The following is a 15,516-nucleotide window of genomic DNA, read 5'->3' on the forward strand; positions in this document are numbered from 1 at the left end:
AATCTGCTGTTTCTATGATTCTGTCCTTCCACGCCCTGCACTTCCTCAGACTCAGTTTGCAAAAATATCTTCACTTTGAGAGTTTAAATCAGATCTCAGAGAAGAACAGCAACCAACACACACACACACACACACACGCACACACGCACACACACACACACACACACACACAGGCCAGCTAATAATGTGTGCACTTAAACACCAGTTCATTCAATCCCCCATGTTATGATTATACATTTGGGTTAGATTTGAAATGTATCTTGATTAAATATTGAGGAGGACCACTCTCACATCGCATGTCCTTAATGTTTCACTCTTCCTCTGCGGCTTGTGATAGTCTGACAAGTGTTTGTGCGTGTACGTGTGTGCATGTTTAACCATGTGCATCATGTCGACCACTATCTATTCATACATAGGGGGATTTGTAAATGTATGGTTGTGTTTGTACATATGAATTAAAGACACTTTCTTTCTTTCTTTCTTTCTTTCTTTCACATTCTTGTTTTCTGGTGAATCTAATGATTTGGGATTAAAGTAACTTGTCGTGGTACAAAAACCGATACTGATATGTTTGTGTCTCCTCTGATTTTACACATACATTAAAGGCCAGTTAACTTGTCACGAGGAGTACTACTCAGCCTGCGCAACACTAACAAAATCTCCAACAACGTCTTATTCTATGACGCTTTAAAAGGGACTTTGTCAATTCTGAAAAAAATAACCCCTGCAGATGTCATCAGGGTTATCTCAGTGTGAGCTTGAAGGCTACAAGTTTACAGCAGAAAACATGAGTCACAAACTGGAGGTGTAGAGTCTGAAAGACATGGGTATTGCTGCACAGGGAGGATCTAATGAAAGATGGTTTGATTGTGGGAAATGTAGAATTGAGGGTTTTTGAAACCCATACTGTGGGCCAAAAAAACTTGATGCTTTGATTTTGTCAGTCTTTTATGAGCCCTCGAACTTAATAGAAGTGCATTAATAAATGGCTGAACTCCTTTTAAATCTAATGCACATGTAGATAATGAAGTACTTCCTTTTGAAAAACATCAAGGCACTTTAGAACAGCTTCTAATCAATTGACAGCTACATAATAAAAATAACCGAGAATATTCTAGTAGGATTAAGTAGCATCTAGTGGTGGGGTTTCAAACTGCAACCAACTGAAAACACCCTGTCTCACCCTCCTGTACGGTGAGCCCACGTTTGGTTTGTCCATTCTTGGCTCCTGTAGAAAACAACATGGCGGACTCCCTGAAGGAGGATCTACTACTCTGTAGATATAAAGGGCTCAATCTAAAGCGAGAAAAACACAGCAATTCTTAGTTTCAGGTGATTATATACGAATGAAAATTATGAATATTGTATTCCATTTCTGCCAATACATCCCCATAAATCCCACACACTGGACCTTTAATTCCAGTGACAGTAAACCAGGATGCAAACATTTTTCAACCTCTGCCACGGAGGTTATTGTTTTGACCTTTTATTTGTTGGTTTGTCAGCAGGATCACACAAAAACTACTGGACGGATTGCCACGAAACCTGGATGGAGGATGGATCTCTGCCAGAATAAACCCCATTAACTTTTGGTGTGGATCCAGATGGGGGTACAGATCAATTAATTCTTTTCTCACTTTCTTAAAAACAGAGTTTTCGGCATTTTTGTTAATTTCTCGGGTAACAATGCATGGATCTCAGTGAAAACATTAGACATATTTAGGTGGCTGGTATCTATGAGTAAGTACAATTGCATGCAGATCCAACTAAAGTTCTGGATCTAGCTGATTTGAATATATTTTATGTGGTATTGGATTAGGCTGGACTGAATTAAAGGTGACTGTTTCACCTTGGCGGTTGCTAATTCTAGATTTTATGATTAAAATGCCAGTTATTTTCTTGATTAGCTGATTTATAATCTGATCTTTATTGTCATTGCAACTTCCTACTAACAAGGTGACTATCACCAGTTCACTTTCACCTAAAACAACATCAGAAAAGTGTCATTATTGAGAAGCTTCAACTAAATATATTTATTCTTTTGTTTGAGAAATGATTTACGGCTATCAACGAATTACAAAATGTAGCCGGGACTCATAATTTCTTAAGGCATGTGTGCCCTTAAATCATTATCCTGTGAGAACTTCCACCAGTTTGATGCTTTACTACTCCAAAGTTCTTTCATGTGAGGAAGTTTGACGTCACCACAAAGACGAGAGTATAACTCGCTACGCAAAACAGAAATAAATAAATGTCTAGAGCACAGTTTGGGTGTGTTTGTCCTCTGTACATTTGTATGTTATTTACCATGTTGTGAGCAGTGGACATTGGTGGCTCGCCGCTGTCCGACAGTAACATTCTCACTGGCACACAGACCTGACCTAGAATTGCTACTTAGAATTCGGGCTAAACCATCGCGCTGGAGCGGAGAGGGGGGGGGGAGACGACAGGAAATCTTGACTGGGATGTAATGGAGTAGGACCACTGGAAAGCTCGGGCGAAAGGGGGGAGACACATTTCTATTTTATAATGTTACCGTGATAATGTTGTGATTTGATGAGTGTACGCTATGAATCCGTCGTTCGAGGAAAACGGAAATTAAGCTAACATTCCAGGTGAGTGCTCCTTTATCCAAATCCAGGTGGAAAGTGTCGGTACCAGAGCTCGCCTCCTGGCAACGGGCACACGCGGGTCCTCCTCCCGGGGACATCTCACTCCGGTATCCGTTCTTCTCTGCCTCTGTCCCCGAAGGCTGGCTAGCAAACCCACGTCGTGTCTGGCCTGGCAGACAGCGAGCACCCTTTCAACCGCGAATGCCGTTTTTTTCCAGCGCACCGAAAGCGGATTATTCACGATGTTTTCAGCATGGTGTAAAACCCGCGGAGAAATATTGGTTTTTACCCCATTATACTGGAGGACCGCCCGTGCTTGGTGAAAATGAAAAAAGGATACAATGCAGCATGCATGTTCTGCATTCTTCGGGAGTACCACACCGCTGGTATTGTATTTCCTTTATTAAAAATGTGTGTGATATGATTTATAAACGCGTAGCGAGATTATAGGCCTCGGCTGCTGATTGTGTCGGCCAGCCCTATCATCTGCCGAGCGATTTAATTGTTACATTGTTAACGGAGCTAGCACAACTTGAAAATGAACGTTTGCCCGAGGAGGCCTTGGATTGTTTTATTCACGCACAAAGCCCTCCAATGAATCTCGTTTCGTGTGTGTTTTTTGCGTGTGCTTGTGTGCCGACGTCGTTGTTCTCGCTCCCAGCCGCCGTCCAGTGCCTCCCTCTTCGGGGAAGACTTTGTTTGCGCTGGCCGACGCTCCATGAATGCAAGTGCTGAAGTCCTCCCTTCCCCCCCAGTTCTCTGGCGAAACAGGAACAACTTCTTTTAGGAAAAAGAAAAAAAAAAAAAGTTCCTGGAGTTTCAAGCGCCATGGAATTACTTTGTCCGCCAAGAGTTGTCCAGTGAGGCGCTGAGATTTCAGGGGGGGAAGTCTGGTCTCTGTAGTTGTTGTGTGCTTTACGTTTATTTGCAGACTTTTAGGTTTGAACGTGTCTGTGTATATTTTAGGACGACTTCCTCGACTAGGCCCGTTTGTGAATAACTTGTGTGGCATTGTGCTGTGTTACCTTGGCAGGACCCAGAGAGCTAAACATAGCAAAGAATGTGTTCAGTCTTTTAGTGTTTTTATCAACCTTTTTTTCTTTTACTTGACTGTGAGTGAGGAAAAAATCCACAGGTCCTATAGTGGAAATGTTTAGTAGTAAAAGGCATCTGATACCTGTGGATTTTGTGAATTAACTCCTCTCATGGATAAAGTCTTAACTTGTTACCTTTCATGAGTTAATTTAGGGCTAGTCCTTGAGCCATTTATTTAAATTCTTATAAAATCAAATTTCCCATATTTATCCGGCGTCACATTGGCAGAATACTAATGGTATTTTCTCTGCCAGGAAGCGTAATCTTAGCAGCTTTTGTGCTTTGTTTCAGTTAACCGTCCACTCCTTAAACCGATGCTGTTATCCAGAGTGACTTCTGAGTTCGGTGTCTCGTTCAAGGACCATTTCGAAGCGTACCTGCCAGTTGCTGAGATTGAACTGCAGACCTTCCTGTTACAGGACTCTGGTCTCCTCAATTGCTAGGCAACACTGCTGTCTGCCATGAGCGTGTATCTGTTGCATAGTCTTGAGGATGTTTCATATGTATCTTCTCTGTGGTCACCACTTCAGCATTATTTTCTTTGCATTATTTAGGTGTAAAAAAAAAAGTCACTTTGTCGCTCCCACAGTTTATATCTGGAGGAAGTCCTCTCGGGTGCAAAGGAGCAAGGAGGCTCTTGACGGAGTATCATACGCTGCCTTGTAGTCCCTTATGTGTACACTGGTCGATAACTGAAGTATAAATGAGTGTTTGGGTTAAAAAAAAGCGAGTATACACCGCTCCTGTAGCCCCTAATGACCTCAGCCTTGCACTGGTTATGTGTTTGCTACACGCTGGTCTTGTCAACACAAGCGACTGAGTGCTTTTCCTTGCCTTTTGCTTGTTTTCTGTTTCACCCGATGAGCAAAGTTCTTCTCCCTCTGTTCCAGGTGTGAATGACTTGTGGCTGTAGGGTGTCGTGAGTGGGTCCAGGTTCCTGCACAGCCTCCGTGGCTGACTGGGAGGAGTTGAGTGGAGAGCAGACATCAGTGCCCAGGGGACCTGAGACCTGGTTCTCCATATGAGGCCCTGCTGAAAGGGCAGGGGGGCTTCTGAGGTAACCCAGCTCAACTCTGGCTCTCTTTATTTTTTTTACTGTGTCACACTTAATCACAGACTTTCGCTCACACATACACATCTCCACTCTTTTAAAAAACACACACCAATAAGATATGTAAATACGATTCTCCTAATTGCTGTCCCTCAGTCTGAAATCCCTCCCTATTTACCATGTAGCGCACCACATTTACTGTCCGCCATTTTATTTAAGTGTCCGAATTCCTTGCCCATAAAAATTTCCACAATGCAACGAAAAAAGCATCCACGGCATGCACAATTTCTTTCATATTGGGAGTAGTGATTTCAGATACAGTCATGACGTAGCAGTAAAACAAAGTTGTTTTTTTTCCACCATACTCGGGACTAAGAAAAGCAAATTGAAAAAGAATGAGACTATCTGTGTGCAAAGTTTTCCTCACTAGCATTTCACACACATTTTCCCGACTATAGAACCAATTATAATGTTTGTTTTAAATAACTTCCCGGCAGAAAACCCCTGCATCACGCACTAGTATACATACAATCATATTGTCTTTTTCATGTGGTTATTTCAAAGCTTAAAAATCATTCTTTCATCTAAAATGCATGTTTGATGCTTTGTTTGAGACCTAATTTACCCGTTAGACCACAGACTAAAGAAAACGACAGCTTGGGTATACCCCAACGCTAGCAGTTATACCGAGATGTCGCTGTTGTGTCAATATCAAAGGCGCTAGCTAAGCAGCACAGTACATAAAATAAGCTCAGTAGAAATATCAGATAGTTTGGATCATCGTGATTTACTAAATGTCTTTGAACGTTACATTTGCCCCTGAAAATGACAATAGTAATAAAGAAGTTGCCAAATTCACAAATGCCCTTAATGTGAATTAACTTCCAGGTGTCTGTCCGGAAGTGACCGTTGGTGTGAACTCGCAGTGATTCGGTCTATAATGTTTGTGTTTTTGTTGTTTTCTGTTTCTCAAAGACTGACTGGTGCCACAACTTCATAGCTTAGTGTTGCTCAGATGCAACCATAACAAGCATGCTCTTCCCAAACCAGTCACTATCTCTTTGACATTTATCTATGAATGTGGCCATGTTGATAGCTGCACTCTGATGACGGAGGCCTTCAATTGTAGAGCGTCTTGAGGAAAAAGGACCTCAGAGCTGCACTGCTTTGGACTATCCGTGCAATATTTGGTCTCTGATCTGCACATGCTGAGGAGGACGCAGCGCGGTCAGGGCGCTCTTCCTGAGAACGCTGTCCACGCTGTTTATTTATCTGCTATCTAATCCGGAGCGTGTTAACCAAAAACCACAGTGAGGTGAAGGACGCAGGGAAATGGATATTGATGTAAAGTGGCAAAGGATTTATTTTCTCCTCTGTGTATTGGCCTCTCATGTTTCCGTGCATTTGTTTGCTTCATGGGTTTTCTAATTAAAACTCGCAAGGCTTGTGTTGTGTGTGACATGGAGGGATGTGTCGGAGGGGGAGGTTTGTCTCATTGCCTGAGTAGTGGGTGGCAGTGGGCTGCCCTCCTCATCCATACAGCAGGTTAGACCCAAGTCTGTATTTTCTATAGCTTAATTTTTTTTATTTTTTATTACACATAAACTATAGAGTCTTAATATTTAGTAAAAGCATCAGTTCCCCTTTAAAGACTTCCATTTACAAATAATTAAAGAATTTAGTTCATCTGCTGAATGACTCCTACAATAGTCAGGCCTCCATTGTACAGTAATTATGTAGCATCCCCAGGGAGCAGAAAAGTACTATTTGGTTTTTAATCATCATAGTCTGCAAGCTTACGTTCATATGTGCATTCGTTTCCCAGTTCCAAGAAACTGTTGCTTGACAGAAGACAATATGTCATTCCTCAATTTATATAAGGTAGTTGAAAAAACTACTAGATTTAACGTAATCAGGTCTTTGAAGTTGAAGACAGACGAAGTGAAAAATAAATCTTTAATTTCTGTGTGTAGTGATTTCAGTGATTCTGCAAACATTGCCAATTTTCTGCACCGGTGGTCATGTCTCCCATGTCAGTCAAAATAAGTAGTGATCTAATCTGATAGATTTAATCTATAGTGGCACCTATAGACTTTATCCCATGAATCCAGTTCAGGCCAGCTGTGACCATCTGACTGACATTTAATGCTATTTATGTTGGTGTAAAATTGTGACCACAGTTTTATAATAAAGCTTCAAAACACAATATAATTAAAATCAGTTTATTAGTTCCACTCTGAAGATTACAAAGTTTTTTTTAAGTAGTTTTTTTTTTTTTAAGAAAGAAAAAAGTGAACTGGTATTGGATTATTCCTTTATATCAGCCAATATCCTGAGTTTAGCTATCAGACTTTGTATTTAAAGGGAGAAAAAGTGGAGCCAGTGTATCCCTAAAAATAACGGTTTAGCACTTGTGAATGGCCAAGCTACAAAGTTCAGAAGCAAGTTAGTAACAATAGCTGTTGTTACATGGAAAATATTTATTCAATCCAGTAGAAGTCATTCTGATTAGAGATTCCCACTTGACTGTTTATATGGATGCTAAATTAACTGGTCCGATAAGATGTACATTCACATGCCCCAAAGCATTTGATTAGAACTAACATTTTTTGACCTGTGTTAAGTGGTTCCCTCGTCTTTGTAGAGTCTGGAAATGTAACATAAGAAGAATAAGAATTTTGACAACTTTATGTAGAAAATGTAATTCATTCATTCACTCCGCCTGTCAATACAATTTTTAAGAAGGCCCCATGTTGTTCTGGGCAAATCTGGTTTGATGGATTCAGGCTTCATCCATCTTTTCAAACATTTCGAACCTTTTGACAAAACTGTTACCGGCCAAAGATCCAGTTTTGTGTTGTAACCACCATGTTTCTGTCCCGCCTGGAAGCAGTGTCATCTAATGTTCGCCCCTTGTGAGAATATATTATTCCAACTAGAGGGAAACAACCATAGTGTTTATGGAGTGATTATCAAAGGTTTACACCACCCTCTTGATCCGATTTAAAATTCACTCTGCTCCGACTGGATCAGTTTCCTCCGATTGAGGTGGTTGAATGAGGCATTTTTGTTCTGATTATTAGCGTAATGTTAGTCTCCATGTAAATGCAGCTAATAAAACATAAAAACTACATCAAATGGGAAACAATGCAATAACAATTTGACTACAACTTATGTAGCAGGGACTGATAATGGATAGGACAGAACATTTTGTGAGTGTTTAACAAATAAGATCCTGTTATTTAGAAGCACTAACACCAGTTATTCAAAACCAAAAATCATTCCATGTATAATCATTCATGCCACGCAGCATTTTCTGTAAGTACATAAATAAGTGCATCATATGTTTTCCTTATTTACTGTAGTCATTTGATCAAAGTCTACACTGACTGAAATAAAGCAGTCTTCAAACAATATAAATTATTATAATAAAGGACATTGCCTGCACAAGGCAGGAGGAAGTCTATGTAAAACAAATCTTCTACCAAGCTTCTTGTAGTAGGTCTTTTCAGTTTAGTGCGCCTATCCAAACAGTCACAGCTTTAAATATGAATGTGTTTTTGTAATGGCTGCATTTCATCTTTTTTAGTGTAGGAGGTCTCAGTCTCACATGTTGCCCGTACACAATCCTCAGGGATGTGTCTGGCTGAGTCAGAATGCACCTTTAATTCTGCTTTCATGTTTCTCTGCTGTGATTGACAGTTGTTGCACAGACGGTCTGCTGCCCCTGCTGGGAGGGGAGGGTCCTCTCAAACAGTGCAGCGCGCAGGTAGAACCTGGGGGCTGTGGTGACCTGCTTTCACCCCAGCTATCCATGTTAAAAGCTGCCAGCCAGACTGACGTACCATCCAGCTACCAGATTGTTGTCCCTAGTTAGCCTAGTTTAATGTAGCAACATGACACAGTGCTAACCAGGTTTGGAGGGCAAACCACTTTTTAGAAATAAGGTTTTCACAAGATATTAAAGCAGACGCAAGCACTGGGCAGTCATGGCACTAAGGAAATGCTCCATATCTGGCAACCACAATCAAGCAGAGGCATTAAAGTTGAGATTTTGGCCACAAAACCTGTAAGGATTTTCTTATTTCCTATCTTATTTGTTTATGGTCAATACAATACCTAAAAATATCAATATTCGATACTATGGTGGAAAAATTGACAAAACATTGAAGGCATAACATTTTAGATTTTATTAAAAGATAAAGATAACGAGGCTCGTACACTGTGTTCAGAACAACAGCATCAAAGGTAATTTACTTCTGGAGGAGGTGGGGCTATGTGGGCAATACAGCAGTGCTTGACAACTTGCAGTCAGAGAGAAGGGTGAAAAAACACAGATTTGAGGATCCATATTTATAATTATTTTAATATTTTAACCACGCTGTCTTTATTAGACTCTTCTATTTTCAAAGGACTTTGGAGACAGGTTTTTGGGCTATTCATGCACTGTCATTGAAAATGGGAATAACAGCATAACACCCTGTTAATCCAAAAGTAATGCTTTTTTCCCAGTGTGATTTCCCCCATTGTTTGGCCTTGTTGTCTGTCCATTTAAAATAACCAGCATTTGCGCTAGGTTATTTGTTTGACATTATAATAGCTAGCATTAGTGGCTTGCAGCCATTTTGCCACTGGTTTGTGGCATAATTGTATTAAGCTGGCATTAACAGAAAAATCAATATGATGTGAACTTACATGTAGTTTATTTTATATTTGATATCAGTCCATTACTACAGTTGGCAGTCGACAGGTACTAATGCTAACATGCTAACATCTATCGTGATTCCTTTAGTACAATTCTAAAATGTGCTAGTTTAAAAGGAATTATGGTGTTTTTTTCTTTTTTAGTACTAAATGAAATAAAGTTGTTTCATGTCAGTTGAATGTATCTGGTGTCTGTTGGGCAGGCACGTCAACAGGTTCCCTCCTTTCTGCTTCTACAGTTTGTAGTTGTGGGTGGTGAGCCGGATGTGCCTGCATGCTGCTTGTTTTACTGCCATAATTTATTTTGTTTGCAAACAACTGTAGGCTTATCAAGATTCATCTAATTTTTTAACAACATGACATCCAAAATGGTGCCACACCTTGGATTTGAACTGCTCAAATCTCATCTTCATCCTCCATGATTTTTTTCCTCACTGTTTAGTAATTTAAGCCATCTGCTTATGCTCATAAACAAAGGAAGGGAGTGTGTTTTTTGTACTTTTTTGAACATCAGTTTTACTCACCTTAAATGCTTAAAAGTGCAAATACATGCCTCAAAAATACAGTGCTTTTTTTTTTCTTTTTTCTCATAGCAGCAAGATTAAAGTGTGACAATGAAGAGACTGTCTAACGACATTATCATCCTCTTCTTCCTGAAAGGACAAGGTGTTAAGAGTAAGGGAAGAAGTTCATTGTGTCGGGATTAAGTGGCAGATTGCATTTTACAGTACTTTACCTGGATCACATGGGAAATATACATGCTTTCAACATATTACCATGAGTGTTTAAGCAGCATAGACATGTCTTGTTGCAGAACATTCAGAAGAACCTCAAGGAGCTCAGATTCATGGGAGCAGTAGATACCATTACTTGTAGCGCAGTCTTCAGTGCATCGCAGACATTATTAGGACAGCTAAGTACTGCCGCATGTTGGTATGAGTATGTGTAAAAGTATGAGTATGTGCACGTATATTGCTCTGTGCCTGTATATTTAATTGGGCAGGTCTCACGCAGTGTGTTTAAAATTCCATGGGAATGACACACGAGTGCAAACTGGGGTAATTCTGGGACGCAATCTGGCTCGTATTCCCTCCACAGTGCTAATTTTGTTGAACGCTAGCGGAGAGGAGACGGCACACGTATTGCCGTACTGTGTGTGTTTGGGAGCGTTTGGAGTAAAATGTGTTTTTGCATGTTTGTTGTCATGCCAGGTCAGTAGAGATGCCTGAGCTGTGTCACATGGTCTGACAGGTTGAGTTTTCACTTAGTGTTTCTGTTGTGAAGTGATTTGAAATGCACAAAAAGAATCTATGGAAAAATATTTTGAGCAGCATCCTAAAATTTCCTTCCTTTCCTGCCTGATGTTCTTAGTGCTATAAACTGAGGTTTGGCCCAGCGTGGGCTGTATTGACTGCTGCCTCAAATGTGGGTATTTGATGTTTCTGTGCTGCTTTTTGTGAGGCTCTATATCAAGACGTTGATAATGACTGTCATGTGTTAGTTTTTTACTTGTGGCTTGTGTGTAATATATTTGCAAGTGGCTTACAGGAAGAGCCTTATGACGGGCGGCAAGCGAGGAACCCAAGCCTCCTTTACACATTTACGTCTGCACGGCCTCTGAAGGGCCTGGCCGTTGGGATTTCCCACAATGCTTTTAGCCACAGGGAGACGTCCTCCCAGCATGAGCAGGGGAGGAATGTGGCCCGAGTGTGGGAGCGACTGTCGGGATGGAGGGAGGGAGTCACGGACCAGAGAGCATGGTGAGGGGAAGGGAGGAAAGAAGGGGTCTGCACAGAGGGCAGCAGAGTCTCTCTTAAGCAAATGGAGTTTCTGTTTGGAGCTACAAATGACAGAAATGTACTAGGAAAAACGTGGAAGTTTGAATTTGCACATTTGCTTTGTGTGTATGAATTTGCACTGGGAGTGTGTTTTTTCTTTTCTACTATTTACTGGTGATGTCCCTGTAGCTACCATTGATTTCAGTGGGCACTCTTATCACATCCCATTGCTCCTGCCTTAAAAAGCAGTTTTACTTTGCTCAGACGTTGACTCTAGTTTTAGATTCTTGTCAATGTACCTACACAGAAAAACGCATCAAGAACTGAACAAATAAGTTAAGGTTAAAGAATGATGAATGGTACAGGACAGTACTGTACAGTAACATGTGTGAAGAAAGTAGGTGTACACACGGTATAATCCCAATGGCCAATACCATAAAAGTAGAACCTGACCAATACCAAATTTTTGCGGTGATACAGGTATTGGGGACTAAAAAAAATTCTGATATTGATATATTGGCTGGTCTTTTTGACACGGAATATAGATATATAAACACACATTTGTGCAATGATCCTTCAAATGTGGTTATCAAACACAAAGGGATATCTAAGAAAAGGCAGGGTTTTTTTAGAATCGAATCGTATCTGAAATGTAGTCAAGAGACCCAGAAAAAGACCACAGACAACGAATTGGTGGTGCATAATCAATAAACAAGCACCTGTAGTCTAAAAGAGAAGCAATATGTAATATATGATTGTGCGTCACTGTTTTCTCTCTCCTGAAAAATCACCTTCTGCAGTCAAACACACCAGATAATCGCCTATATTGATTCATTGACCCAAAACCCTAGCCCTACCAGATTTAATTGGACATAATCTGAATCTGGCCAAATTTAGGTTCCGGAGTTGGGTCTTCTTCACTGGACAATTACAGTTGGATAAGCCTAATAATGTCTTGTCTGCCTGGGCCTTGGCTTGCTATGCTAACATTTACTAGTCAACCTATTGAAGCGTCAGCAGTTTGCAGGTGCAAAGTTGTAAAAGTAATGTAAAGCAAAAGATAGCATGATTTTTTTGTGCCTGATTAAGAAATCTCACTGCCTCAGGATTGCGCACAAAGCGTAGGCTTAAGCTCCACTCGTGGTTTGTCATTTGGCCTTTCATTGCTCTCATATCCCCAACCAGTGGAGGAAGAAGGTAGTTGTTGCTTTATTTTAGCGATAGTGTGGAGAAGCATGGGCTGTTATAAAGAGCGTCCGATTTTTGTGCACATTTACCGGCCTTTTAAAAAAAATGATTTTAACTATTAACACCCAAAAGAAGTTAGAACTTATTTGAATGGATACAATTAAAAAGATACAGACATGCTGCATTTACAGTAATTTAAACGTACAAGGTGAACATGGTGTTTACCTTGTACGTGTACCATTATATTTTTGGCCACAACAATCACACTGTAAACATTTGCTACTGGCACTCCCCCAATTTGCACCTGCACTTGTTGTATCAGTGAAATAATGGCACGCCATTTACCCAGTCTCTTTGTCTCGTATTGCGTAGAAAGGTGACTGTGTGTGTGTGTGTGTGTGTGTGTGTATGTGTAAGCAAGACACACCCACTTAGCCAGAGATGCACAGACAGAGGGCAGATTGACAGAGATGGAAGTGCAGGGTGAAGTGTGTGAGACGGAGATCACAGCAGGCCGGAGTGCTGAGTGCCAGTCCTGCTGCCGGAGCAGGCCGCCACACATGGCACTGTGCCCAGGCTACGCCAGCAGATGTGTCACTAGTGAGTCAGCTGTGTGTGTGTGTGTGTGTGTTTGTGTGTGCGTGTGTGTGTGTGTGTGTTTGAGACACAGACACCCACCCGCACACTGTGTGAAGAGAGCGACTTGTGTAATAACCCCTCCCCCTCCTCCTCTTCCTTGGTGTATATCTGTATCGCACCCCTTCCCCATCCTCCTGTTTCCATTGCCACTTCCATCATTGTGATGGACACAGCGACGCTTCTGTCACCACGATATGATATGACAAAATGTGACATTACACACATGTCGCCTCCCTGGGGATGAAGGGGCATCGTCTGCAGACCAGCGGAAGGGATGAACCGAGAATGGGGGAGTCAGAGTTGTTATAGAAAATGCAGACAATGGACAGTGGAGTGAAAGCTCATACAGGGGTAACAGAGTGACTGAAGAAGGATGGAGATATGTTACTATTGTACTTCGGGAGCAGTTACAAGTTTGGAGAATGCAGAACAGTTGCAAAGTTCTCTCTAAATATTTGTGGCACAGCTTGGTTTCAGTAGAAACAGGAGCTCAGTCATACTTGTGCGAGCGTCCTTGTTCCTGTCACGGTAGATGCATTATGTCAAATGTTACGTCTGTGGCGTTACAGCTCTATCTTTAGTGACACTCCGCATTCCTCACATTCTGTATGTAGCAAGCATGAGTCATGCGTGCAATCTGCAGGGTGTGGCATGTTGGGACAGTGTTCTCAGGAAGCCACATCAACAGGTGAGCATTCAGGTGTGTTGTGTTGCCATAGCCAGAGACTGTGGGATGTCCAACAGATTGGATTGGACTCCCATTGCTTGAAGGGCAGCATAAGTCTTTTTTGTTATATACCTTTTATTAAGTAGAGTAAATGCTGTTTGTTCTGTCTGCAGTTGGTTACTCTTTCACTAGCAGGCAGGCAGGTATGTGCAGGAACTAGTTGCAGTAAACTGGTTTTGTACAATGCAAAAGCTGAGCTTTTTACTTGATGTATGATTGCCAAATAAATAAACCAGACTGGGGCTGGGTGTTGAACTTCGATACTTTCATGGCACCGATCGAATTGCCAGGATATTATTGAGTAGCAAAAAATGTCTTGTCATTGGATACCAAATTTCAATACCTAAGGAGTTAATGTCATCTCCTCAGTGCACCACTAAGCATGCAGCATGCTTGTTGTGCCAAGATCTAATAGTGCTGTTGATTGGCATTCTCAAGGCATGAAGGAAAAACACTAGGTTATGCCCGGATACCAGTCTCACAATGTCAAAGTCACTCATTTACTTTTTCTGTTTTTTCTATTTCTGCTCTTAAAGAAAAAAGATAAACATTTTATTTGTTTGATCATCAGAATTAATACTAGGGCTTATTATGATTTCCATATGAGTCAGAATTAGTGGGAATGATTGTTTTTGCATCACAGTTGCAAGTGAACCATGAGAAATCCCTTGATAAAATACTAAAAAGCATAACAAACACTAAGGAACGGAAATTAACGCAATCATTTTATTCAACACTTCCAAGTTTTACCATCCACCTAACACAAACCAATGTTTAGCGCAAGAATCAGGTTTTCTAGTTGTCTTCCCATTGAGACCAAGACCAATCTTGAGCACTACAAGACGTATCTCACATTTTACATAGATCAAATCACTGTAGCTTCTGTGACTTGGATGTTACACTTGGCCATACTGTGATTTTGATAATATTTCAAGTAATTGTGCAGATCTAATTATTGGAAAGTTCTTGAACACTAGAAAGTATAAAGAAAGAAAATATACTGGTGTGTTGGATAAAAAACTGTGTGAAAGAGCCATAATTTCTGGCACTTTGTCAATTTACTTTATTTATGACATTTCAATCCTTGGTCCATCGGGGAACATTCATAATTCATATCACAAGAGTAAAACAGGAAGTAAACACACGCTCTAGTACCTCTTGGGAAGACATGACTGTTGTTTCATGCTTGTGTTCCCTTTACACTTGTTCTCAAGATGCTGATGAAGTCATTGAAGTGTTGATTCAGGAGGATTTTTGGAAAAGTAAGACATTTCTGTGTACCTTTATCCCATTATTACCACCTGTGGCTGCTCTTCAACAAAAATTACTTGGCTCACTTGAAGATTTGTATTATTTCATTCCTTAAAAAAGCTTTATTTATTGACATAGTTTGACTTAAATGGCAGATGCCTCAGACCCTGCAAATGGACAGTATTTATACAGTGCTTTTCCAGTCTTGTTACTGCCCACTTAAAGTGCTTTACAACCCAAATCAGCCTTCAGATTAAGATTGTAAGATCCTCTTTTCATTGAGATTTTGATGCAAAGCTTTGACCTGAGACTTCATATGTGCTAATTTGATTTGAACGAATATTAGGTACATGTATGTGGCAGCTGTTGTGTTTGAGAGGAGCTGGCTGCTGCTGCTTTGGTCCCTTTTTTCTGGCTTGTTTTTTTTTTTTTATATATATTCTTGCAGAAAACTGTGAGGAGAGGTGGAAA

The 15,516-nt window shown here is 40.7% G+C and overlaps 1 protein-coding gene across 2 annotated transcripts in view; it reads left to right on the top strand.

The window, feature by feature from the left end:
• Positions 1-2,459: 2,459 nt before the first annotated feature.
• bcl9 (BCL9 transcription coactivator) overlaps positions 2,460-15,516 on the top strand; it is a 30,793-nt gene continuing 17,736 nt past the window's right edge. The window contains exons 1-2 of one of the 2 annotated variants that reach the window (XM_084362868.1): positions 2,460-2,615; positions 4,598-4,764. The gene's annotated coding sequence lies outside the window, so the exon portion shown is untranslated. Of the gene's footprint in view, positions 2,616-2,647; positions 2,999-4,597; positions 4,765-15,516 lie in introns of those variants that run through there. The other variant, XM_084362867.1, reaches the window with a different exon arrangement.

This window comes from Pagrus pagrus, assembly GCF_965226575.1.
Source record: "Pagrus pagrus genome assembly, chromosome: 9".
In the NCBI taxonomy this organism is placed as follows: domain Eukaryota; kingdom Metazoa; phylum Chordata; class Actinopteri; order Spariformes; family Sparidae; genus Pagrus; species Pagrus pagrus.